Source organism: Euprymna scolopes, chromosome 13, assembly GCF_053919585.1.
Source record: "Euprymna scolopes isolate OS-2025 chromosome 13, ASM5391958v1, whole genome shotgun sequence".
Lineage (NCBI taxonomy): Eukaryota > Metazoa > Mollusca > Cephalopoda > Sepiida > Sepiolidae > Euprymna > Euprymna scolopes.
This window is the reverse complement of record NC_136494.1, coordinates 33,520,467-33,547,554: the sequence shown is the minus strand read 5'-3', so window position 1 is coordinate 33,547,554 and position 27,088 is coordinate 33,520,467.

The window sequence follows — 27,088 nt, the reverse complement described above, 5'->3', positions numbered from 1 at the left end:
AATCTATTATTATCGCTTCCTTACATATTTTACTTAGTCTTCTTCTGTCATGTGATTATCGCTACCTCAAATGTTCTACGTCTACTAACCCCAAAACGCTCACCCATTCTTTCAATGTAACCATAACAACAGTTTTCTGTTCTAAACACATCTCCGTATACTTTCCAGATTTCAGCTTCCTGTAAGACTCACATTACACATCCATTGTATGATTCTAATATCATTTCTAACTATGCAACACATGTCCTCAACTCTTGAATCACAGACATTCGCAAGATTTCAAACTGAGCGTAGAAAATATATTTCATTAATAACCAGAACAAACTTATTTGGCCAATCCAATAGACTGATGTAGAAAGATGAAATGTCAGTTTATAGATCACACAGTAAACTCAGTCCGTATTTATTCTATATTATTGACTAGCCTAGGTACCTGGTGTTGCCCACGGTCCTGGATATGACCTAAAACTATATCCGATCGTGAGGGGCCCTGTCGGTGGGGCATTAGAATACACCGACTGCCCCCCTGCAGAGGGTAAAAGTCCCTCAATGGGGGTCCTGGATATGACCTTAAACTATATCCAGTGGTGAGGCCCCAGCTTGCGGGCTTTGGGGAGTGTAGAGCCATCCTTTAATTACCATTGCTCCCAGGTCCACTCTGACCCGGAGTGGTAGTACCTGTTAGGGTTCCAACTATGGGTTAAATAGAAACCGACTTGAAAACAACCAATATATTCTATTAAAAAATTTTTCTTCAAAATCTTTGAATTCGGCATTAAATAACCCGAAAAGGGTTGATATGCCGTAAAACAAAAACAACCAACCAACCAACCGATGCTGAGGCTCCACCTTGCGGGCTTTGGGGAATGTGGAGCCACCCTTTAATTGCCATTGCTCCCAGGTCCACTCTGACCCGGAGTGGTAGTACCTGTTAGGGTCCCAACTATGGGTTAAATAGAATCTGACTTAAAAAAAATATATACTCCATTAAAAATCGTTCCTCAAAATAACTAGATTCGGCATTAAATAACCTGAAAAAGGTTGATATGCCGTAAAACAAAAACAACCACTCAACCGGCGTTGCCCGGGTGTTTGTATGCATGTGTTGAGCAAAAAAAAAAAAATAGAAAAACGCCCAGTTGAGGGTGAAGGAATTAATGTTTTTGGCCAATTTTCGATATTTGTCTATCGAAGGATCGAGCTTCAAAATGATACCGATCTCGTGAAAATCCGTTCCCTCTGTCGAAAGCTTTTGCGAGACATACATACATACATACATACATACATACGTTTAGACAGACAGGTGAGATTTATATTATTGAAGACGAAGCAGTGAAATTTCCTGCTCATCTTTCAAATTATGCTTCAACTGCTTTCAAGATAATCTCTGTCTCTCATACGAATTATTTTGTTTGGTGTTGCTGCTTCTATATTTGGTTGCGATGAATGCAAGAGGCCTTGTTCTCATGTTGCAATAATGCTGGTTGGTCAATCAATCGTTCTGCACTCACATGTAGGTTTTGAAATTACAGTCGTTTCTTTTTTATCTTTTTACCTATCTTCTCTACTATTATATAAAAAGAACTTTGTGTGTGTGTCACTGTGTGTGTGAGTTCGTTCCATATGGACTCGAAAACTGCTGGCCTGATTTTTATGAAATTTCCCACGAAGGTATTTTATGTGCCTGGCAGTGTTCTTAGATAGGCTTTGTATCAGAATGTCTTCAATAAGTATCGGTAATCTATTGTCGAAATAATCCGTTGAAAGAATAACCAGGCGATCTTGACCATCTTGGTCAAGACCGCCTGGTTATTCTTTTCAACTTCATACAGCCTAACATCACAAGTGCATTTGAGAAGTTTTATTACTACACAAGCTGAAAAGCTCGACATATAAAATGAACAGTAGGTTCTTTTATATGACAGAGGCGCGTTTGAAACGAATGTTTCTGCTTAAAGCACAATTGCACCATGATACTTGACTTTTTATTTTAAACTTAATTCAAGCCATTATCACCACACAAGTAGTAAGGCAAAATATATAAAATCAATAAGTAATAAGCTTATATTCAATATTATTGATGACGAAGCAATGAAATTTCCTGCTTATCTTTCAAATTATGCTTCACTTGCTTTCAAGATAATCTCTGTCTCTCATACAAATTATTTTGGTTGGTGTTGCTGCTTCTATAATATGTGTGTGAGGAATTTGGTCTATATTTGGTTGGGATGAATGCAAGAGGCCTTGTGCTCTGATGCTACAATAATGTTGGTTGGTCAATCAATCACGTGTAGGTTTTAAAATTACAGTTTTTTTTTGTTTTATCTTTTTACCTTTGGCATTTTGGCCAAGATCAAAGTGTAAGCCTCCAAGATATCCATCCCCTCTTACCTGCAATTTTTGTTTTGACCCCTTCCTCTAAATTTTACCCATCTTGGAGAGAAAAAAATACAAACTATGTGATGTTGCCAAGCTAATCAAAGACCTTGATTCCAGTAAAACAACCGGCCCTGACGGTACTCCAATTATAGTACTCAAAAATCTTCAACCAGAACTAGCACCCATACTTACAAAACTGTTTAAACGTTGTCTTAAGGAGAATTGCTTCCCATCACCCTGGAAAATCTCATCAGTATGCCCTGTATTTAAGAATTCAGGTGATCGCTCATCCCCCTCTCAGTACAGGTCAATAAGTCTCCTGTGCGTCATGAGTAAGTTGCTGGAATCTGTGTTAAATAGAGAAGTAATCAACCATCTCAGCAAAAATAACCTTCTTAGTGACACACAATATGGTTTCCGTTCTGCTAGATCTACAGCAGATGTGCTTACAGTTATATCTCATAGGATTAACGAATCTCTCGACAGAGGCAACCTTTCTAGGGCAATTGCTCTTGACATATCAAAGGCCTTTGATAGGTTATGTCATAAAGGTTTACTTCACAAGATCTCCAGCTATGGTATAGCTGGAAATGTCTTCTCAATTATTAAATCATTTCTCTCTGATAGGTTCATAAGAGTAGTAGTTGATGGGCAAAAATCAGAAGCTCACAGTATAAATGCTGGAGTCCCTCAGAGGTCCATCCTGGGCCCAACACTTTTCCTGAGCTACATTAATGATCTTCCAAATCACATCCTTACATCATTCATAGACATTTTTGCTGACGACACTACCATCTATGGTAGCACATCTAAGACAGTAAACGACCAAGTTCTCTCCAATTCTCTCTCCTCTGATCTTGATTACGTTGTACAATGGGGAAAGGAGTGGCTGGTTACTTTTAATGCATTTAAAACCAAGCTTCTATCTTTACATCATCAACGTTCTGATCCCAATCTGGTATCAATTAAAATGAATGGCTCTCGTCTTGGGGAGGCCTCAAGTCTTGATAGGCTTCTGGGCTTGACCTTTACTCCTGATCTTAAATGGAATACTTACATCAAATCTGTTGCCAAGGTCGCTGGAAAAATGGTCGGATCCTTCTATCGATCCAGTAGATATCTCACTGCTGATGCAATTCTCTATCTATATAAGAGCCAGATACGTCCAAGGATGGAATACTGTTGCCGCCAATGGGCAGGAGCTGCTAGAAAAGACTTGTCCTGCCTTGATAGGGTTCAAAATAGACTTCGTGGCCTGGTGGGAGATATCCTTTTCTCTTAGCTGCAACCTCTATCTCACAGAAGAGATGTTGCAAGTTTGTCTCTGCTTTATCGTTATTTTCATGGAAAGTGTTCGACTGAGCTCCAATCTATGGTCCCCCCTCGCCAAACTTTCACAAGAAACACTAGACTAGCTGAAAACATTATCAATAATTTTCCCACTCTTTATCTGTGCCTAAACCTAAACATAGATTCCATGATCAAAGCTTCTTTCTTAGAACTGCACGCCTGTGGAATAGTCTTCCGTTTTCCTGCTTTCCAGCTGTCTATAATATGGTTGTCTTCAAGTCCAACGTGAACAAGTTTCTGATGAGCCGTTCCACTCAAGTTAACAAATTTACCGAACTTCCATTACTATCGATTACTATATTGTCCTTTTGACTACTCTACACTCTTTAACCCTTATCCTTGAGTGGCCTATCGGCCTTGATAAGTGGTGACGCCTATGTAAAAAAAAACAAAAAAAACTAACCTCCATCCCTTACCCACAAAATTTTCTTTTCTCCATTCACCCCGATCTAGAGGGCATCCTCACCTAGAGACTGACCCGCAGAAGCGAGGTTCCTTTTACAAACCTAGTGGAACGGGCAGTCTATCAACTAGACGGGGTTGGGAGGGTCCTACTAATCACTTTTTGTTTTTTCTTCCCCTCCCCCCCCCCCGCCTTCGACACAAATGAATTATTGTACCATTTTTATTGCTATCTTTTTTGTTTTTACATGTCAGTAAAAAATGTTTTAAAAACTGGGAGTAAAGTAGGACGTCCCCCAATATGAAGGGTGAATGCGGTATTATGGTAAAAGAAGATACTAGCTAGGAAAAACTTTTGATTTTGTTTAGTTCTGGAGTGACAAGGATGACCAACGACCCCACAATCCCCCCTTTTGAGTTGGCCATGTGCCTAAGTTTTTTTTTTCATCATTGATTTTGACTGTATTTTTAACATGAATAAAAGATTTAATATCTCAAAGTGTAGTATCGGTTCTTCAAATTCAGCACTTCCATTTCTCGTTCTCTTTCAGGGGAGGAGAAATCCTTCACGACTGAGACAATTTTTGTTTTTGTACCTTTTCTCCCCGTTATAAAACGACCCTACTGTCTAACTCTGTCCCGTGGGGAGGCATTGTAAATAGGTACTATTACATAAAAAGAAATTTGTGTGTGTGCCACTGTGTGTGTGAGTTTGTTCCTTATGGTCTCGAAAATGACTGAACTGATTTTTATGAAATTTCCCACGAAGGTACTTTATGTGCCTGGCAGTGTTCTTAGATAGGCTTTGTATCACAATGTCTTCAGTAAGTATCAGTAATCTATAATCGAAATAATCCGATGAAAGAATAACCAGGCGATCTTGACCAGTAAATCGTTCTGCACTTGAAGATCTTTCAAATAGTTTTACTCCCCTGCATCATCACACTTCATACACATACTTGATGGATTCTTCCTTTGCTCGACAGTAGTGATTCTCTTCTGGTTAGAAATAGCAGCAGTTATCTCCATCCTCTCATAATTCTTGCAAAAACACCAATTCTTCCTCATGTTTTAAATATCCTTTCTTCACATTTGTTTTTTCATCCGTCCCCATTGTTTTACACTTTTTGCCTTCCCTTGTTGTTGTAGTTTCACCAGGTTTTTGACCAACTAAACCTCTACATAACAACTATGGAAGGCAGTAATTACTGAGATACAGTTACAAGACTCAGCATTTCTATCCCATCGCGGTTAATCACCCGAAGAAGGCCGGAGGATGAGTTAGCCGAAACGTGGTGAAACAACAACAACTATGGAAGGCAGTAATTACTGAGATACAGTTACAAGACTCAGCATTTCTATCCCATCGCGGTTAATCACCCGAAGAAGGCCGGAGGATGAGTTAGCCGAAACGTGGTGAAACAACAACAACTATGGAAGGCAGTAATTACTGAGATACAGTTACAAGACTCAGCATTTCTATCCCATCGCGGTTAATCACCCGAAGAAGGCCGGAGGATGAGTTAGCCGAAACGTGGTGAAGCAACAACAACTATGGAAGGCAGTAATTACTGAGATACAGTTACAAGACTCAGCATTTCTATCCCATCGCGGTTAATCACCCGAAGAAGGACGGAGGATGAGTTAGCCGAAACGTGGTGAAACAACAACAATGATGGAAGGCAGTAATTACTGAGATACAGTTACAAGACTCAGCATTTCTATCCCATCGCGGTTAATCACCCGAAGAAGGCCGGAGGATGAGTTAGGCGAAACGTGGTGAAACAACAACAACTATGGAAGGCAGTAATTACTGAGATACAGTTACAAGACTCAGCATTTCTATCCCATCGCGGTTAATCACCCGAAGAAGGCCGGAGCATGAGTTAGCCGAAACGTGGTGAAACAACAACAACTATGGAAGGCAGTAATTACTGAGATACAGTTACAAGACTCAGCATTTCTATCCCATCGCGGTTAATCACCCGAAGAAGGCCGGAGGATGAGTAAGGCGAAACGTGGTGAAACAACAACAACTATGGAAGGCAGTAATTACTGAGATACAGTTACAAGACTCAGCATTTCTATCCCATCGCGGTTAATCACCCGAAGAAGGCCGGAGCATGAGTTAGCCGAAACGTGGTGAAACAACAACAACTATGGAAGGCAGTAATTACTGAGATACAGTTACAAGACTCAGCATTTCTATCCCATCGCGGTTAATCACCCGAAGAAGGCCGGAGGATGAGTTAGCCGAAACGTGGTGAAACAACAACAACTATGGAAGGCAGTAATTACTGAGATACAGTTACAAGACTCAGCATTTCTATCCCATCGCGGTTAATCACCCGAAGAAGGCCGGAGGATGAGTTAGCCGAAACGTGGTGAAACAACAACAACTATGGAAGGCAGTAATTACTGAGATACAGTTACAAGACTCAGCATTTCTATCCCATCGCGGTTAATCACCCGAAGAAGGCCGGAGGATGAGTTAGCCGAAACGTGGTGAAACAACAACAACTATGGAAGGCAGTAATTACTGAGATACAGTTACAAGACTCAGCATTTCTATCCCATCGCGGTTAATCACCCGAAGAAGGCCGGAGGATGAGTAAGGCGAAACGTGGTGAAACAACAACAACTATGGAAGGCAGTAATTACTGAGATACAGTTACAAGACTCAGCATTTCTATCCCATCGCGGTTAATCACCCGAAGAAGGCCGGAGGATGAGTTAGGCGAAACGTGGTGAAACAACAACAACTATGGAAGGCAGTAATTACTGAGATACAGTTACAAGACTCAGCATTTCTATCCCATCGCGGTTAATCACCCGAAGAAGGCCGGAGGATGAGTTAGGCGAAACGTGGTGAAACAACAACAACTATGGAAGGCAGTAATTACTGAGATACAGTTACAAGACTCAGCATTTCTATCCCATCGCGGTTAATCACCCGAAGAAGGCCGGAGGATGAGTTAGCCGAAACGTGGTGAAACAACAACAACTATGGAAGGCAGTAATTACTGAGATACAGTTACAAGACTCAGCATTTCTATCCCATCGCGGTTAATCACCCGAAGAAGGCCGGAGGATGAGTTAGCCGAAACGTGGTGAAACAACAACAACTATGGAAGGCAGTAATTACTGAGATACAGTTACAAGACTCAGCATTTCTATCCCATCGCGGTTAATCACCCGAAGAAGGCCGGAGGATGAGTTAGGCGAAACGTGGTGAAACAACAACAACTATGGAAGGCAGTAATTACTGAGATACAGTTACAAGACTCAGCATTTCTATCCCATCGCGGTTAATCACCCGAAGAAGGCCGGAGGATGAGTTAGGCGAAACGTGGTGAAACAACAACAACTATGGAAGGCAGTAATTACTGAGATACAGTTACAAGACTCAGCATTTCTATCCCATCGCGGTTAATCACCCGAAGAAGGCCGGAGGATGAGTTAGCCGAAACGTGGTGAAACAACAACAACTATGGAAGGCAGTAATTACTGAGATACAGTTACAAGACTCAGCATTTCTATCCCATCGCGGTTAATCACCCGAAGAAGGCCGGAGGATGAGTAAGGCGAAACGTGGTGAAACAACAACAACTATGGAAGGCAGTAATTACTGAGATACAGTTACAAGACTCAGCATTTCTATCCCATCGCGGTTAATCACCCGAAGAAGGCCGGAGGATGAGTTAGGCGAAACGTGGTGAAACAACAACAACTATGGAAGGCAGTAATTACTGAGATACAGTTACAAGACTCAGCATTTCTATCCCATCGCGGTTAATCACCCGAAGAAGGCCGGAGGATGAGTTAGGCGAAACGTGGTGAAACAACAACAACTATGGAAGGCAGTAATTACTGAGATACAGTTACAAGACTCAGCATTTCTATCCCATCGCGGTTAATCACCCGAAGAAGGCCGGAGGATGAGTTAGGCGAAACGTGGTGAAACAACAACAACTATGGAAGGCAGTAATTACTGAGATACAGTTACAAGACTCAGCATTTCTATCCCATCGCGGTTAATCACCCGAAGAAGGCCGGAGGATGAGTTAGGCGAAACGTGGTGAAACAACAACAACTATGGAAGGCAGTAATTACTGAGATACAGTTACAAGACTCAGCATTTCTATCCCATCGCGGTTAATCACCCGAAGAAGGCTGGAGGATGAGTTAGGCGAAACGTGGTGAAACAACAACAACTATGGAAGGCAGTAATTACTGAGATACAGTTACAAGACTCAGCATTTCTATCCCATCGCGGTTAATCACCCGAAGAAGGCCGGAGGATGAGTTAGGCGAAACGTGGTGAAACAACAACAACTATGGAAGGCAGTAATTACTGAGATACAGTTACAAGACTCAGCATTTCTATCCCATCGCGGTTAATCACCCGAAGAAGGCCGGAGGATGAGTTAGGCGAAACGTGGTGAAACAACAACAACTATGGAAGGCAGTAATTACTGAGATACAGTTACAAGACTCAGCATTTCTATCCCATCGCGGTTAATCACCCGAAGAAGGCCGGAGGATGAGTTAGGCGAATCGTGGTGAAACAACAACAACTATGAAGGCAGTAATTACTGAGATACAGTTACAAGACTCAGCATTTCTATCCCATCGCGGTTAATCACCCGAAGAAGGCCGGAGGATGAGTTAGCCGAAACAACGTAAACACCCTCAACAAACCCAACAGGCAGCTAAATCCCACCCCCACTCAGTAGAGATCCCTAGATGTAAAAGATCTTTTTACTCCAGTAGTTTCTTCCCCAGAACCGCTAGACTTTGGAATTCTATTCCAGGTCCCTGCTTCCCCAACTGTACTGATGTGCAGAAGTTCAAGTGTAACGTGAACCGAAATCTTGCTGCCCAAATACCTACATAGTACCCCATAGTTGTTGCTCCCGATAGTAGCCCCCAACACCAAAGTGGCAATGTGCCTTGGTTGGGGTGAAAATGTAATTAAAAAAAAATATCATACTGACTATGAAAGATGGTGGGAAAAGACTGCATAAAAGACTACAAAGTTAGTATGAAATAATTATAAATGAGAAAAATATAATACAATTCAATTTTTTCAATTTTTAGCTGTGGGTTCATTTCTCTATGTAAATTTAGCACTTCTAGCAGACAAACTTTTTCATCGCATGATTTCCTTGTTACAGGATGGACACAGTCTAAGTAATGTTACCCATCAGATGTAATTAAATCAGTTTATTTTTTATTTTTTATTTGCCGAAGTTGTTCCCCTTGATCTGACAGAAAAAAAAAATAAGCTAAATAATTTTTTTTTTCGTTGTTTTCATTCTACAATTAAGTGTATTGACAAACAGACAAATGGGTGACTGAATGAAGCGGTTGACATACCAAACTCATTCGCTTATACAGTCACTTGTTAAGTCTTTTTCTCATTTCAGTGTCAAATCCAATGCTCACAAATTAAAAAAAAAAACATTTTTTTTTACCTCATCCGATCACCTGTGATGTGAATAGCTGACCTAATCCTTGCTTCCCGCTTTTTCGAACAGTACCACTCATTACTAGTCGTGCTATTTAGATCTGCTTACGTCATGGACAAGGGATGTTTTTCTCTTTGTTCATTTCTCTCCAAAATAATTATTTCTTCTCTTTATTTTGTCCTCAAGCATGTCTGCTGGCGATCCGTGTTCAATCCCGACCTGTAACGTTACAATTCGACGTATGTTTCTTTTGTGAATCACTTTTATCCGCAAGTTTCAAGCACCTGCATAAATTTCCTAACAATTGGGGTTGCACTGTACTTCAATCGGCAGCGTTAATATTGGTGACAAGATCAACGAGAAGCATCGTCTATCAAATGAACGAAGGCGGTTGCACAAAAATGGCATCATAGGAGTGTCATAATGCAATTAGAAAAAATTCGAATTGTTTTTCCGTGAACCATGTCAGACAACGGAAGCGAATTAGAGGTTGAAGGGTTTCTTCCCAGGGGGAATAGCATTGGTAGAAGCAGTAATGTTTGCCGATGAATGGAATGATATTCAGATTTTTCAACAATAATGTCAAGATATGAGGGACTTCATAATTAAATTTTCTTTAAACATGATAGCATTGGAAAATACATCAGTACCATAATTTATAGTAAAGAAAAAAAGGAGGAGCATGTTTCTATCAGCGGCCACACCACATGATTATGACTGGACTTGTATCATACCCTAATGGCCACACTCCACGTTAAGCTTATTCTTGTAGAGAGGCAAGCAATAGAGAAAACTATTTACATAATAGATGGGTAGTTTGGCTTTACAGTCTATTAAATCTTTATTTAAATTAATTATTCTGTTTATGAAAAATAAAGAATGTCTGAGTCGGGAAGAATTTCTCCCTCACAGGACGGGGATTGAATATGTTGAGTGTAGCGTTGGAGCAGGTCTTACACTTTGTCCCTGGCCAAAATGGCGCTGCTGGGGCAAATTAAGAGATCGAAGGGCAGGATTGCCTCGATCGGGGACGATTTTTTTTTTGCTGGATGAGAATAGTGCATGTTGGGTGTGGCATCAGGGTGGATGCTGCATCTTGCTCCAAGTGAGAGAATGCCAAGGTATGAAAGGTATTTTGATTAAAAAATTTTAAGCTTCATTTTTTTTAAATATTTTCAAATATTTATTAATGGTGTTTGGTTTGGTTTGGTTATTTTACTTTATAGCATATAAACCCTTTTTGTTTTACTTTATAGCATATCAACCCCTTTTGTTTTACTTTATAGCATATCAACCCTTTTTGTTTTACTTTATAGCATATCAACCCTTTTTGTTTTACTTTATAGCATATCAACTCCTTTTGTTTTACTTTATAGCATATCAACCCTTTTTGTTTTACTTTATAGCATATCAAACCCTTTTGTTTTACTTTATAGCATATCAACCCCTTTTGTTTTACTTTATAGCATATCGACACCTTTTGTTTTACTTTATAACATATCAACCTTTTTTTTTACTTTGTAGCATATCAACCCTTTTTGTTTTACTTTATAGCATATCAACCCCTTTTGTTTTACTTTATAGCATATCAACCCTTTTTTATTTTACTTTATAGCATATCAACTCCTTTTGTTTTACTTTATAGCATATCAACCGGTTTTGTTTTACTTTATAGCATATCAACCCTTTTTGTTTTACTTTATAGCATAGCAACCCTTTTTGTTTTACTTTATAGCATATCAACCCTTTTTGTTTTACTTTATTGCATATCAACCCTTTTTGTTTTACTTTATAGCATAGCAACTCTTTTTGTTTTACTTTATAGCATATCAACTCTTTTTGTTTTACTTTATAGCATATCAACCCTTTTTATTTTACTTTATAGCATATCAACCCTTTTTGTTTTACTTTATAGCATATCAACCCTTTTTTATTTTACTTTATAGCATATCAACCCTTTTTGTTTTACTTTATAGCATATCAACCTCTTTTGTTTTACTTTATAGCATATCAACTCCTTTTGTTTTACTTCATAGCATATCAACACCTTTTGTTTTACTTTATAACATATCAACCCTTTTTGTTTTACTTTATAGCATATCAACCTTTTTTGTTTTACTTTATAGCATATCAACCCTTTTTTATTTTACTTTATAGCATATCAACCCTTTTTGTTTTACTTTATAGCATATCAACCCTTTTTGTTTTACTTTATAGCATATCAACCCTTTTTGTTTTACTTTATAGCATATCAACACCTTTTGTTTTACTTTATAGCATATCAAGCATATCAACCCCTTTTGTTTTACTTTATAGCATATCAACCCTTTTTGTTTTACTTTATAGCATATCAACACCTTTTGTTTTACTTTATAACATATCAACACTTTTTGTTTTACTTTATAACATATCAACCCTTTTTGTTTTACTTTATAGCATATCAACCCTTTTTGTTTAACTTTATAGCATATTGACACCTTTTGTTTTACTTTATAGCATATCGACACCTTTTGTTTTACTTTATAGCATATCAACCCCTTTTATTTTACTTTATAGCATATCAACCCTTTTTGTTTTACTTTATAGCATATCAACCCTTTTTGTTTTACTTTATAGCATATCAACCCTTTTTGTTTTACTTTATAGCATATCGACACCTTTTGTTTTACTTTATAGCATATCAACCCCTTTTATTTTACTTTATAGCATATCAACCCTTTTTGTTTTACTTTATAGCATATCAACCCTTTTTGTTTTACTTTATAGCATATCAACCCTTTTTGTTTTACTTTATAGCATATCAACCCTTTTTGTTTTACTTTATAGCATATCAACCCTTTTTTGTTTTACTTTATAGCATATCAACACTTTTTGTTTTACTTTATAGCATATAAACCCTTTTTGTTTTACTTTATAGCATATCAACCCTTTTTGATTTACTTTATAGCATATCAACCCTTTTTGTTTTACTTTATAGCATATCAACCCCTTTTTGTTTTACTTTATAGCATATCGACACCTCTTGTTTTACTTTATAGCATATCGACACCTTTTGTTTTACTTTATAACATATCAACCCCTTTTGTTTTACTTTATAGCATATCAACCCTTTTTGTTTTACTTTATAGCATATCAACCCTTTTTTGTTTTACTTTATAGCATATCAACCCTTTTTGTTTTACTTTATAGCATATCAACCCCTTTTGTTTTACTTTATAGCATATCAACCCCTTTTGTTTTACTTTATAGCATATCGACACGTTTTGTTTTACTTTATAGCATATCAACCCTTTTTGTTTTACTTTATAGCATATGAACTCCTTTTGTTTTACTTTATAGCATGTCAACCCTTTTTTTGTTTTACTTTATAGCATATCAACCCTTTTTATTTTACTTTATAGCATATCAACTCTTTTTGTTTTACTTTATAGCATATCAACCCCTTTTGTCTTACTTTATAGCATATCAACCTCTTTTGTTTTACTTTATAGCATATCAACCTTTTTTGTTTTACTTTATAGCATATCGACACCTTTTGTTTTACTTTATAGCATATCAACCCCTTTTGTTTTACTTTATAGCATATCAACCCTTTTTGTTTTACTTTATAGCATATCAACTCCTTTTGTTTTACTTTATAGCATATCAACCCTTTTTTATTTTACTTTATAGCATATCAACTCCTTTTGTTTTACTTTATAGCATATCAACCCCTTTTGTTTTACTTTATAGCATATCAACCTTTTTTGTTTTACTTTATAGCATATCCACCTTTTTTGTTTTACTTTATAGCATATCAACCCTTTTTGTTTTACTTTATAGCATATCAACCCTTTTTGTTTTACTTTATTGCATATCAACCCTTTTTGTTTTACTTTATAGCAAGCAACTCTTTTTGTTTTACTTTATAGCATATCAACCCCTTTTGTTTTACTTTATAGCATATCAACCTTTTTTGTTTTACTTTATAGCATATCAACCCTTTTTGTTTTACTTTATAGCATATCAACCCTTTTTGTTTTACTTTATAACATATCAACCCTTTTTGTTTTACTTTATAGCATATCAACCCTTTTTGTTTTACTTTATAGCATATCAACCCTTTTTGTTTTACTTTATAGCATATCAACCCTTTTTGTTTTACTTTATAACATATCAACCCTTTTTGTTTTACTTTATAGCATATCAACCCTTTTTGCTTTACTTTATAGCATATCGACCCCTTTTGTTTTAATTATAGCATATCAACCCCTTTTGTTTTACTTTATAGCATATCAACCCTTTTTGTTTTACTTTATAGCATATCAACCCTTTTTGTTTTACTTTATAGCATATCAACCCCTTTTGTTTTACTTTATAGCATATCGACACCTTTTATTTTACTTTATAGCATATCAACCCTTTTTGTTTTACTTTATAGCATATCAACCCTTTTTGTTTTACTTTATAGCATATCAACCCTTTTTGTTTTACTTTATAGCATATCAACCCCTTTTGTTTTACTTTATAGCATATCGACACCTTTTGTTTTACTTTATAGCATATCGACACATTTTGTTTTACTTTATAGCATATCAAGCCCCTTTGTTTTACTTTATAGCATATCAACCCTTTTTGTTTTACTTTATAGCATATCAACCCCTTTTGGTTTACTTTATAGCATATCGACACCTTTTGTTTTACTTTATAGGATATCAACACCTTTTGTTTTACTTTATAGCATATCAACCCTTTTTGTTTTACTTTATAGCATATCAACCCTTTTTGTTTTACTTTATAGCATATCAACCCTTTTTGTTTTACTTTATAGCATATAACCCATTTTTTATTTTACTTTATAGCCTATCAACCCTTTTTGTTTTACTTTATAGCATATCAACCCTTTTTGTTTTACTTTATAGCATATCAACCCTTTTTGTTTTACTTTATAGCATATCAACCCCTTTTGTTTTACTTTATAGCATATCGACACCATTTTGTTTTACTTTATAGCATATCGACACCTTTTGTTTTACTTTATAACATATCAACCCCTTTTGTTTTACTTTATAGCATATCAACCCCTTTTGTTTTACTTTATAGCATATCAACCCTTTTTTGTTTTACTTTATAGCATATCAACCCTTTTTGTTTTACTTTATAGCATATCAACCCCTTTTGTTTTACTTTATAGCATATCAACCCTTTTTGTTTTACTTTATAGCATATCAACCCCTTTTGTTTTACTTTATAGCATATCGACACCTTTTGTTTTACTTTATAGCATATCAACCCTTTTTGTTTTACTTTATAGCATATCAACTCCTTTTGTTTTACTTTATAGCATATCAACCCTTTTTGTTTTACTTTATAGCATATCAACCCTTTTTGTTTTACTTTATAGCATATCAACCCTTTTTGTTTTACTTTATAGCATATCGACACCTTTTGTTTTACTTTATAGCATATCAACCCCTTTTGTTTTACTTTATAGCATATCAACCCTTTTTGTTTTACTTTATAGCATATCAACCCTTTTTGTTTTACTTTATAGCATATCAACCCTTTTTGTTTTACTTTATAGCATATCAACCCCTTTTGTTTTACTTTATAGCATATCGACACCTTTTGTTTTACTTTATAGCATATCGACACCTTTTGTTTTACTTTATAACATATCAACCCCTTTTGTTTTACTTTATAGCATATCAACCCTTTTTGTTTTACTTTATAGCATATCAACCCTTTTTTGTTTTACTTTATAGCATATCAACCCTTTTTGTTTTACTTTATAGCATATCAACCCCTTTTGTTTTACTTTATAGCATATCAACCCTTTTTGTTTTACTTTATAGCATATCAACCCTTTTTGTTTAACTTTATAGCATATTGACACCTTTTGTTTTACTTTATAGCATATCGACACCTTTTGTTTTACTTTATAGCATATCAACCCCTTTTATTGACTTTATAGCATATCAACCCTTTTTGTTTTACTTTATAGCATATCAACCCTTTTTGTTTTACTTTATAGCATATCAACCCTTTTTGTTTTACTTTATAGCATATCAACCCTTTTTGTTTTACTTTATAGCATATCAACCCTTTTTTGTTTTACTTTATAGCATATCAACACTTTTTGTTTTACTTTACAGCATATAAACACTTTTTGTTTTACTTTATAGCATATCAACCCTTTTTGATTTACTTTATAGCATATCAACCCTTTTTGTTTTACTTTATAGCATATCAACCCCTTTTTGTTTTACTTTATAGCATATCGACACCTCTTGTTTTACTTTATAGCATATCGACACCTTTTGTTTTACTTTATAACATATCAACCCCTTTTGTTTTACTTTATAGCATATCAACCATTTTTGTTTTACTTTATAGCATATCAACCCTTTTTTGTTTTACTTTATAGCATATCAACCCTTTTTGTTTTACTTTATAGCATATCAACCCCTTTTGTTTTACTTTATAGCATATCAACCCCTTTTGTTTTACTTTATAGCATATCGACACGTTTTGTTTTACTTTATAGCATATCAACCCTTTTTGTTTTACTTTATAGCATATGAACTCCTTTTGTTTTACTTTATAGCATGTCAACCCTTTTTTTGTTTTACTTTATAGCATATCAACCCTTTTTATTTTACTTTATAGCATATCAACTCTTTTTGTTTTACTTTATAGCATATCAACCCCTTTTGTCTTACTTTATAGCATATCAACCTCTTTTGTTTTACTTTATAGCATATCAACCTTTTTTGTTTTACTTTATAGCATATCGACACCTTTTGTTTTACTTTATAGCATATCAACCCCTTTTGTTTTACTTTATAGCATATCAACCCTTTTTGTTTTACTTTATAGCATATCAACTCCTTTTGTTTTACTTTATAGCATATCAACCCTTTTTTATTTTACTTTATAGCATATCAACTCCTTTTGTTTTACTTTATAGCATATCAACCCCTTTTGTTTTACTTTATAGAATATCAACCTTTTTTGTTTTACTTTATAGCATATCCACCTTTTTTGTTTTACTTTATAGCATATCAACCCTTTTTGTTTTACTTTATAGCATATCAACCCTTTTTGTTTTACTTTATTGCATATCAACCCTTTTTGTTTTACTTTATAGCAAGCAACTCTTTTTGTTTTACTTTATAGCATATCAACCCCTTTTGTTTTACTTTATAGCATATCAACCTTTTTTGTTTTACTTTATAGCATATCAACCCTTTTTGTTTTACTTTATAGCATATCAACCCTTTTTGTTTTACTTTATAACATATCAACCCTTTTTGTTTTACTTTATAGCATATCAACCCTTTTTGTTTTACTTTATAGCATATCAACCCTTTTTGTTTTACTTTATAGCATATCAACCCTTTTTGTTTTACTTTATAACATATCAACCCTTTTTGTTTTACTTTATAGCATATCAACCCTTTTTGCTTTACTTTATAGCATATCGACCCCTTTTGTTTTAATTATAGCATATCAACCCCTTTTGTTTTACTTTATAGCATATCAACCCTTTTTGTTTTACTTTATAGCATATCAACCCTTTTTGTTTTACTTTATAGCATATCAACCCCTTTTGTTTTACTTTATAGCATATCGACACCTTTTATTTTACTTTATAGCATATCAACCCTTTTTGTTTTACTTTATAGCATATCAACCCTTTTTGTTTTACTTTATAGCATATCAACCCTTTTTGTTTTACTTTATAGCATATCAACCCCTGTTGTTTTACTTTATAGCATATCGACACCTTTTGTTTTACTTTATAGCATATCGACACATTTTGTTTTACTTTATAGCATATCAACCCCCTTTGTTTTACTTTATAGCATATCAACCCTTTTTGTTTTACTTCATAGCATATCAACCCCTTTTGGTTTACTTTATAGCATATCGACACCTTTTGTTTTACTTTATAAGATATCAACACCTTTTGTTTTACTTTATAGCATATCAACCCTTTTTGTTTTACTTTATAGCATATCAACCCTTTTTGTTTTACTTTATAGCATATCAACCCTTTTTGTTTTACTTTATAGCATATAACCCTTTTTTATTTTACTTTATAGCCTATCAACCCTTTTTGTTTTACTTTATAGCATATCAACCCTTTTTGTTTTACTTTATAGCATATCAACCCTTTTTGTTTTACTTTATAGCATATCAACCCCTTTTGTTTTACTTTATAGCATATCGACACCATTTTGTTTTACTTTATAGCATATCGACACCTTTTGTTTTACTTTATAACATATCAACCCCTTTTGTTTTACTTTATAGCATATCAACCCCTTTTGTTTTACTTTATAGCATATCAACCCTTTTTTGTTTTACTTTATAGCATATCAACCCTTTTTGTTTTACTTTATAGCATATCAACCCCTTTTGTTTTACTTTATAGCATATCAACCCTTTTTGTTTTACTTTATAGCATATCAACCCCTTTTGTTTTACTTTATAGCATATCGACACCTTTTGTTTTACTTTATAGCATATCAACCCTTTTTGTTTTACTTTATAGCATATCAACTCCTTTTGTTTTACTTTATAGCATATCAACCCTTTTTGTTTTACTTTATAGCATATCAACCCTTTTTGTTTTACTTTATAGCATATCAACCCTTTTTGTTTTACTTTATAGCATATCGACACCTTTTGTTTTACTTTATAGCATATCAACCCCTTTTGTTTTACTTTATAGCATATCAACCCTTTTTGTTTTACTTTATAGCATATCAACCCTTTTTGTTTTACTTTATAGCATATCAACCCTTTTTGTTTTACTTTATAGCATATCAACCCCTTTTGTTTTACTTTATAGCATATCGACACCTTTTGTTTTACTTTATAGCATATCGACACCTTTTGTTTTACTTTATAACATATCAACCCCTTTTGTTTTACTTTATAGCATATCAACCCTTTTTGTTTTACTTTATAGCATATCAACCCTTTTTTGTTTTACTTTATAGCATATCAACCCTTTTTGTTTTACTTTATAGCATATCAACCCCTTTTGTTTTACTTTATAGCATATCAACCCTTTTTGTTTTACTTTATAGCATATCAACCCCTTTTGTTTTACTTTATATCATATCGACACCTTTTGTTTTACTTTATAGCATATCAACCCTTTTTGTTTTACTTTATAGCATATCAACTCCTTTTGTTTTACTTTATAGCATATCAACCCTTTTTGTTTTACTTTATAGCATATCAACCCCTTTTGTTTTACTTTATAGCATATCGACACCTTTTATTTTACTTTATAGCATATCAACCCTTTTTGTTTTACTTTATAGCATATCAACCCTTTTTGTTTTACTTTATAGCATATCAACCCTTTTTGTTTTACTTTATAGCATATCAACCCTTTTTGTTTTACTTTATAGCATATCAACCCTTTTTGTTTTACTTTATAGCATATCGACACCTTTTGTTTTACTTTATAGCACATCAACCCCTTTTATTTTACTTTATAGCATATCAACCCTTTTTGTTTTACTTTATAGCATATCAACCCTTTTTGTTTTACTTTATAGCATATCAACCCTTTTTGTTTTACTTTATAGCATATCAACCCTTTTTGTTTTACATTTATAGCATATCAACCCTTTTTTGGTTTACTTTATAGCATATCAACACTTTTTGTTTTACTTTATAGCATATAAACCCTTTTTGTTTTACTTTATAGCATATCAACCCCTTTTGTTTTACTTTATAGCATATCGACACCTTTTGTTTTACTTTATAGCATATCGACACCTTTTGTTTTACTTTATAACATATCAACCCCTTTTGTTTTTCTTTATAGCATATCAACGCTTTTTGTTTTACTTTATAGCATATCAACCCTTTTTTGTTTTACTTTAAAGCATATCAACCCTTTTTGTTTTACTTTATAGCATATCAACCCCTTTTGTTTTATTTATAGAATATCAACCCTTTTTGTTTTACTTTATAGCATATCAACCCCTTTTGTTTTACTTTATAGCATATCGACACCTTTTGTTTTACTTTATAGCATATCAACCCTTTTTGTTTTACTTTATAGCATATCAACTCCTTTTGTTTTACTTTATAGCATATCAACCCTTTTTGTTTTACTTTATAGCATATCAACCCCTTTTGTTTTACTTTATAGCATATCGACACCTTTTATTTTACTTTATAGCATATCAACCCTTTTTGTTTTACTTTATAGCATATCAACCCTTTTTGTTTTACTTTATAGCATATCAACCCTTTTTGTTTTACTTTATAGCATATCAACCCTTTTTGTTTTACTTTATAGCATATCAACCCTTTTTGTTTTACTTTATAGCATATCGACACCTTTTGTTTTACTTTATAGCATATCAACCCCTTTTATTTTACTTTATAGCATATCAACCCTTTTTGTTTTACTTTATAGCATATCAACCCTTTTTGTTTTACTTTAGAGCATATCAACCCTTTTTGTTTTACTTTATAGCATATCAACCCTTTTTTGTTTTACTTTATAGCATATCAACCCTTTTTGTTTTACTTTATTGCATATCAACCCTTTTTGTTTTACTTTATAGCAAGCAACTCTTTTTGTTTTACTTTATAGCATATCAACCCCTTTTGTTTTACTTTATAGCATATCAACCTTTTTTGTTTTACTTTATAGCATATCAACCCTTTTTGTTTTACTTTATAGCATATCAACCCTTTTTGTTTTACTTTATAACATATCAACCCTTTTTGTTTTACTTTATAACTTATCAACCCTTTTTGTTTTATTTTATAGCATATCAACCCTTTTTGCTTTACCTTATAGCATATCGACCCCTTTTGTTTTACTTTATAGCATATCAACCCTTTTTGTTTTACTTTATAGCATATCAACCCTTTTTGTTTTACTTTATAGCATATCAACCCTTTTTGTTTTACTTTATAGCATATCAACCCTTTTTGTTTTACTTTATAACATATCAACCCTTTTTGTTTTACTTTATAGCATATCAACCCTTTTTGCTTTACTTTATAGCATATCGACCCCTTTTGTTTTAATTATAGCATATCAACCCCTTTTGTTTTACTTTATAGCATATCAACCCTTTTTGTTTTACTTTATAGCATATCAACCCCTTTTGTTTTACTTTATAGCATATCGACACCTTTTATTTTACTTGATAGCATATCAACCCTTTTTGTTTTACTTTATAGCATATCAACCCTTTTTGTTTTACTTTATAGCATATCAACCCTTTTTGTTTTACTTTATAGCATATCAACCCCTTTTGTTTTACTTTATAGCATATCGACACCTTTTGTTTTACTTTATAGCATATCGACACATTTTGTTTTACTTTATAGCATATCAACCCTTTTTGTTTTACTTTATAGCATATCAACCCTTTTTGTTTTACTTTATAGCATATCAACCCCTTTTGTTTTACTTTATAGCATATCGACACCTTTTGTTTTACTTTATAGGATATCGACACCTTTTGTTTTACTTTATAGCATATCAACCCTTTTTGTTTTACTTTATAGCATATCAACCCTTTTTGTTTTACTTTATAGCATATCAACCCTTTTTGTTTTACTTTATAGCATATAACCCTTTTTTGTTTTACTTTATAGCCTATCAACCCTTTTTGTTTTACTTTATAGCATATCAACCCTTTTTGTTTTACTTTATAGCATATCAACCCCTTTTGTTTTACTTTATAGCATATCGACACCTTTTGTTTTACTTTATAGCATATCGACACCTTTTGTTTTACTTTATAACATATCAACCCCTTTTGTTTTACTTTATAGCATATCAACCCTTTTTGTTTTACTTTATAGCATATCAACCCTTTTTTGTTTTACTTTATAGCATATCAACCCTTTTTGTTTTACTTTATAGCATATCAACCCCTTTTGTTTTATTTATAGCATATCAACCCTTTTTGTTTTACTTTATAGCATATCAACCCCTTTTGTTTTACTTTATAGCATATCGACACCTTTTGTTTTACTTTATAGCATATCAACCCTTTTTGTTTTACTTTATAGCATATCAACTCCTTTTGTTTTACTTTATAGCATATCAACCCTTTTTGTTTTACTTTATAGCATATCAACCCCTTTTGTTTTACTTTATAGCATATCGACACCTTTTATTTTACTTTATAGCATATCAACCCTTTTTGTTTTACTTTATAGCATATCAACCCTTTTTGTTTTACTTTATAGCATATCAACCCTTTTTGTTTTACTTTATAGCATATCAACCCTTTTTGTTTTACTTTATAGCATATCAACCCTTTTTGTTTTACTTTATAGCATATCGACACCTTTTGTTTTACTTTATAGCATATCAACCCCTTTTATTTTACTTTATAGCATATCAACCCTTTTTGTTTTACTTTATAGCATATCAACCCTTTTTGTTTTACTTTATAGCATATCAACCCTTTTTGTTTTACTTTATAGCATATCAACCCTTTTTTGTTTTACTTTATAGCATATCAACTCCTTTTGTTTTACTTTATAGCATATAAACCCTTTTTGTTTTACTTTATAGCATATCAACCCTTTTTGTTTTACTTTATAGCATATCAACCCTTTTTTGTTTTACTTTATAGCATATCAACCCTTACTTTATAGCATATCAACCCCTTTTGTTTTACTTTATAGCATATCAACCCTTTTTGTTTTACTTTATAGCATATCAACCCCTTTTGTTTTACTTTATAGAATATCGACACCTTTTGTTTTACTTTATAGCATATCAACCCTTTTTGTTTTACCTTATAGCATATCAACTCCTTTTGTTTTACTTTATAGCATATCGACCTTTTTTTGTTTTACTTTATAGCATATCAACCCTTTTTGTTTTACTTTATAGCATATCAACTCTTTTCGTTTTACTTTATAGCATATCAACCCCTTTTGTCTTACTTTATAGCATATCAACCCCTTTTTTTCCTTTATAGCATATCAACCTTTTTTGTTTTACTTTATAGCAGATCAACCCCTTTTGTTTTACTTTATAGCATATCAACCCTTTTTGTTTTACTTTATAGCATATCAACCCTTTTTGTTTTACTTTATAGCATATCAACTCCTTTTGTTTTACTTTATAGCATATCAACCCTTTTTTATTTTACTTTATAGCATATCAACTCCTTTTGTTTTACTTTATAGCATATCAACCCCTTTTGTTTTACTTTATAGCATATCAATCCTTTTTGTTTTACGTTATAGCATATCAACCTTTTTTGTTTTACTTTATAGCATATCAACCCTTTTTGTTTTACTTTATAGCATATCAACCCTTTTTGTTTTACTTTATTGCATATCAACCCTTTTTGTTTTACTTTATAGCATATCAACTCTTTTTGTTATCATTTATAGCATATCAACGCCTTTTGTTTTACTTTATAGCATATCAACCCTTTTTGTTTTACTTTATAGCATATCAACCCCTTTTGTTTTACTTTATAGCATATCAACCCTTTTTGTTTTACTTTATAACATATCAACCCTTTTTGTTTTACTTTATAGCATATCAACCCTTTTTGTTTTACTTTATAGCATATCGACCCCTTTTGTTTTAATTATAGCATATCAACCCTTTTTGTTTTACTTTATAGCATATCAACCCTTTTTGTTTTACTTTATAGCATATCAACCCTTTTTGTTTTACTTTATAGCATATCAACCCCTTTTGTTTTACTTTATAGCATATCGACACCTTTTGTTTTACTTTATAGCATATCAACCCCTTTTGTTTTACTTTATAGCATATCAACCCCTTTTATTTTACTTTATAGCATATCAACCCTTTTTGTTTTACTTTATAGCATATCAACCCCTTTTGTTTTACTTTATAGCATATCAACCCTTTTTGTTTTACTTTATAGCATATCAACCCCTTTTGTTTTACTTTATAGCATATCAACCCTTTTTGTTTTACTTTATAGCATATCGACTTTTTTGTTTTACTTTATAGCATATGGACACCTTTTGTTTTACTTTATAGCATATCAACCCTTTTTGTTTTACTTTATAGCATATCAACCCTTTTTGTTTTACTTTATAGCATATCAACCCTTTTTGTTGTACTTTATAGCATATCAACCCTTTTTTATTTTACTTTGTAGCATATCAACCCTTTTTGTTTTACTTTATAGCATATCAACCCTTTTTGTTTTACTTTATAGCATATCAACCCTTTTTAGTTTTACTTTATAGCATATCAACCCTTTTTGTTTTACTTTATAGCATATCAACCTCTTTTGTTTTACTTTATAGCATATCAACCCTTTTTGTTTTACTTTATAGCATATCAACCCCTTTTGTTTTACTTTATAGCATATCGACACCTTTTGTTTTACTTTATAGCATATCGACACCTTTTGTTTTACTTTATAACATATCAACACCTTTTGTTTTACTTTATAGCATATCAACCCTTTTTGTTTTACTTTATAGCATATCAACCCTTTTTTGTTTTACTTTATAGCATATCAACCCTTTTTGTTTTACTTTATAGCATATCAACCCCTTTTGTTTTATTTATAGCATATCAACCCTTTTTGTTTTACTTTATAGCATATCAACCCCTTTTGTTTTACTTTATAGCATATCGACACCTTTTGTTTTACTTTATAGCATATCAACCCTTTTTGTTTTACTTTATAGCATATCAACTCCTTTTGTTTTACTTTATAGCATATCAACCCTTTTTGTTTTACTTTATAGCATATCAACCCCTTTTGTTTTACTTTATAGCATATCGACACCTTTTATTTTACTTTATAGCATATCAACCCTTTTTGTTTTACTTTATAGCATATCAACCCTTTTTGTTTTACTTTATAGCATATCAACCCTTTCTGTTTTACTTTATAGCATATCAACCCTTTTTGTTTTACTTTATAGCATATCAACCCTTTTTGTTTTACTTTATAGCATATCGACACCTTTTGTTTTACTTTATAGCATATCAACCCCTTTTATTTTACTTTATAGCATATCAACCCTTTTTGTTTTACTTTATAGCATATCAACCCTTTTTGTTTTACTTTATAGCATATCAACCCTTTTTGTTTTACTTTATAACATATCGACCCTTTTTGTTTTACTTTATAGCATATCAACCCTTTTTTGTTTTACTTTATAGCATATCAACACTTTTTGTTTTACTTTATAGCATATAAACCCTTTTTGTTTTACTTTATAGCATATCAACCCTTTTTGTTTTACTTTATAGCATATCAACCCTTTTTGTTTTACTTTATAGCATATCAACCCCTTTTTGTTTTACTTTATAGCATATCGACACCTTTTGTTTTACTTTATAGCATATCGACACCTTTTGTTTTACTTTATAACATATCAACCCCTTTTGTTTTACTTTATAGCATATCAACCCTTTTTGTTTTACTTTATAGCATATCAACCCTTTTTTGTTTTACTTTATAGCATGTCAACCCTTTTTGTTTTACTTTATAGCATATCAACCCCTTTTGTTTTACTTTATAGCATATCAACCCCTTTTGTTTTACTTTATAGCATATCGACACGTTTTGTTTTACTTTATAGCATAGCAACTTTTTTTGTTATCATTTATAGCATATCAACTCCTTTTGTTTTACTTTATAGCATATCAACCCTTTTTGTTTTACTTTATAGCATATTAACCTTTTTTGTTTTACTTTATAGCATATCAACCCTTTTTGTTTTACTTTATAGCATATCAACCCCTTTTATTTTACTTTATAGCATATCAACCCTTTTTGTTTTACTTTATAACATATCAACCCTTTTTGTTTTACTTTATAGCATATCAACCCTTTTTGTTTTACTTTATAGCATATCGACCCCTTTTGTTTTAATTATAGCATATCAACCCTTTTTGTTTTACTTTATAGCATATCAACCCTTTTTGTTTTACTTTATAGCATATCAACCCTTTTTGTTTTACTTTATAGCATATCAACCCCTTTTGTTTTACTTTATAGCATATCGACACCTTTTGTTTTACTTTATAGCATATCAACACCTTTTGTTTTACTTTATAGCATATCAACCCCTTTTATTTTACTTTATAGCATATAAACCCTTTTTGTTTTACTTTATAGCATATCAACCCCTTTTGTTTTACTTTATAGCATATCAACCCTTTTTGTTTTACTTTATAGCATATCAACCCCTTTTGTTTTACTTTATAGCATATCAACCCTTTTTGTTTTACTTTATAGCATATCGACTTCTTTTGTTTTACTTTATAGCATATGGACACCTTTTGTTTTACTTTATAGCATATCAACCCTTTTTGTTTTACTTTATAGCATATCAACCCTTTTTGTTTTACTTTATAGCATATCAACCCTTTTTGTTGTACTTTATAGCATATCAACCCTTTTTTATTTTACTTTGTAGCATATCAACCCTTTTTGTTTTACTTTATAGCATATCAACCCTTTTTGTTTTACTTTATAGCATATCAACCCTTTTTAGTTTTACTTTATAGCATATCAACCCTTTTTGTTTTACTTTATAGCATATCAACCCCTTTTGGTTTACTTTATAGCATATCAACCCTTTTTGTTTTACTTTATAGCATATCAACCCCTTTTGTTTTACTTTATAGCATATCGACACCTTTTGTTTTACTTTATAGCATATCGACACCTTTTGTTTTACGTTATAACATATCAACCCCTTTTGTTTTACTTTATAGCATATCAACCCTTTTTGTTTTACTTTATAGCATATCAACCCTTTTTTGTTTTACTTTATAGCATATCAACCCTTTTTGTTTTACTTTATAGCATATCAACCCCTTTTGTTTTATTTATAGCATATCAACCCTTTTTGTTTTACTTTATAGCATATCAACCCCTTTTGTTTTACTTTATAGCATATCGACACCTTTTGTTTTACTTTATAGCATATCAACCCTTTTTGTTTTACTTCATAGCATATCAACTCCTTTTGTTTTACTTTATAGCATATCAACCCTTTTTGTTTTACTTTATAGCATATCAACCCCTTTTGTTTTACTTTATAGCATATCGACACCTTTTATTTTACTTTATAGCATATCAACCCTTTTTGTTTTACTTTATAGCATATCAACCCTTTTTGTTTTACTTTATAGCATATCAACCCTTTTTGTTTTACTTTATAGCATATCAACCCTTTTTGTTTTACTTTATAGCATATCAACCCTTTTTGTTTTACTTTATAGCATATCGACACCTTTTGTTTTACTTTATAGCATATCAACCCCTTTTATTTTACTTTATAGCATATCAACCCTTTTTGTTTTACTTTATAGCATATCAACCCTTTTTGTTTTACTTTATAGCATATCAACCCTTTTTGTTTTACTTTATAGCATATCAACCCTTTTTGTTTTACTTTATAGCATATCAACCCTTTTTTGTTTTACTTTATAGCATATCAACACTTTTTGTTTTACTTTATAGCATATA